This window comes from Octopus bimaculoides, chromosome 18 (genome assembly GCF_001194135.2).
Source record: "Octopus bimaculoides isolate UCB-OBI-ISO-001 chromosome 18, ASM119413v2, whole genome shotgun sequence".
NCBI lineage: Eukaryota > Metazoa > Mollusca > Cephalopoda > Octopoda > Octopodidae > Octopus > Octopus bimaculoides.
The window spans coordinates 42,303,987-42,306,471 of NC_068998.1; positions in this window are offsets into that span (position 1 = coordinate 42,303,987).

Here is a 2,485-nt window from a genome sequence, read left to right on the forward strand (position 1 = left end):
GTGTGTGTGTGTGTGTGTGTGTGTGTGTGTGCAGAAATGTTCCTGGCTTTGGGTAAAAGAAATTACTGGAGGATCAGTTAATCATGATTTTATCCATCATATTCTCCCCTCTCATTCACACACTTATTGCAGCGGTCCGTCAGTTTTTTCTAAGCCCTGTGAAAGAACTCGGAAGTTTTGGCCTCCAGCCAGGCCTTTCAGAATACTCTTAACGCCAGGATCTTTTCAGCACCCTCTCGTGTAATATTTGGGGTTGATATGGCCGGTTTTTATGCTGAAGGGTTAATCCTATTAATTTTATTGGTCTTTTATTAGTTTTATATTAGTCATAGATTAGTCTTACATAAGTCTTAGATTAATCGTACCTTAATCTTATATTAGCCTTAGATTAGTGTTACATCAGTCTATATTAGATGCCAAATGACTATTTTATACTAGATGGGTAAAGACCCCCTTCGGTCATAAATGACCATGGGACTGCACCCAGAAAGTTACCCTTGAAGGTACAAGTCATAGCAAGGTTTTTTATGGAAGACCAGCAGTTGCCCAAGCATATCAGTTTTCCTTGTTCACACCACCGATGTAATCCAAGGAAAGGCAAAGGGGCCGATACAGCTTGGCACCTCTGACATCGCAACTCATTTCTACAGCTGCGTGAACTGGAACAACATGAAATAAAGTGTCTTGATCAAGAACACAACATACAGCCCGGTCCGGGAATCGAACTCACTACTTCGTGATCGTGAGCCCGATGTTCTCACCACAGAGTAACGTGTAGTCACGCGAGAGACTGTTCCACGGCGTTTCGTGTTTTATTAATGTTTTATAGATTTTACTTCTTGAAGTCATTGCAATTCGACCATGCTGGGGCATCGATTTGAAACGCTTCAGTTCGTTCTTTTGAGTCAAGTACATTGGTTGGGAAGGAAGGGGGGCGGGGACAAGGAGGGAATGGGAGGAATAGGAAGAACGACAGAATGGGAAGGAGAGAAAGAGAAGGTAGAGACTAACAAAGGCAAGACGGGGAATACGAACGCGCACACGCACACACAAATATATATATGTGTATATATGTATGTATATATATATATGTATATATATATATATATATATATATATACATACATACATACGCATATATGAAAAACTAGATGGGGAAAATCATTTCAAGAGTGCGGTGGCCTGAAGAACATATATTAAAATGCAGGCTTCCATACTTGAAGAGATGAGCTGAAAATAATCTTTACTCAATTGGAGATAAGTGCAGGAGACCAATTGATTAGACATTATTTGTGGCTCTCTTCACTATATGTATATGCCGTGTGTATGTGTGTGTGTGTGTATGCACACACACATGCACAGATACGCGCGCGTATGCATATGTCTCTCTCTCTCTCTCTATATATATATATATATACACTCTTTTACAGTCATTCGACTGCGGCCATGCTGGAGCACCGCCTTTAGTCGAGCAAAAAGACCCCAGGACTTAGTCTTTGTAAGCCTAGTACTTATTCTATCGGAACCGCTAAGTTACGGGGATGTAAACACACCAGCATCGGTTGTCAAGCGATGTTGGGGTACAAACACACACACACACACACACACACACATATATATACATATACATATATACGACGGGCTTCTTTCAGTTTCTGTCTACCAAATCCACTCACAAGGCCTTGGTCGGCCCGAGGCTATAGGAGAAGACACTTGCCCAAGGTGCCACGTAGTGGGAGTGAACCCGGAACCATGTGGTTGGGAAGCAAGCTACTTACCACACAGCCACTTCTGCGCCTATAAAATTTGTTAGATATATATATATAAAGCGTTATCTAAGATAAAAACAAGATTTTAGTTTATGATAAGTGTAACCTGTAGCTACAAATCTTTAACAATCAGGCATTTATGGTACATGTGATAATAGTTCAGCCATCTTGACATAAACTACCCTGAAAATTAATGAAGTTGTATGTAGGTTTCTGGTTTATGTACGAGGCCAGTAATTTTGAGGGAAAGGGTTAGTCGATGCCACCGACTCCAATAGTTGACTGGTGCTTCATTTTAACCATCCTGAAGAGATGAAAAACAAAGGTGACTTCGGAGGGATTTGAACGCCACAAAATTCCACAAAATATTTTTTTCCGACACCCTAACGATTCTCCCAGCTTGCTGGCTTTAATATTAGAAGGAATTGAACTCAAATGCAATAAATTCCGCAAGATATTTTTTCTGACGCTCTAACGATTCTACCAGTCAGAGACTCTTAACCTCGGCGGAATTTGAACTCAGAACCTACAAGATCGGAATAAATAATGCAATTCTAGCACTTTAACGTTTCTTATTTCTTTATTGCCCACAAGGGGCTAAACATAGAGGGGACAAACAAGGATAGACAAAGGGATTAAGTCGATTACACTGACCCCAGTGCGTAACTGGTATTTAATTTATCGATCCCGAAAGGATGAAGAACAAAGTCGACCTC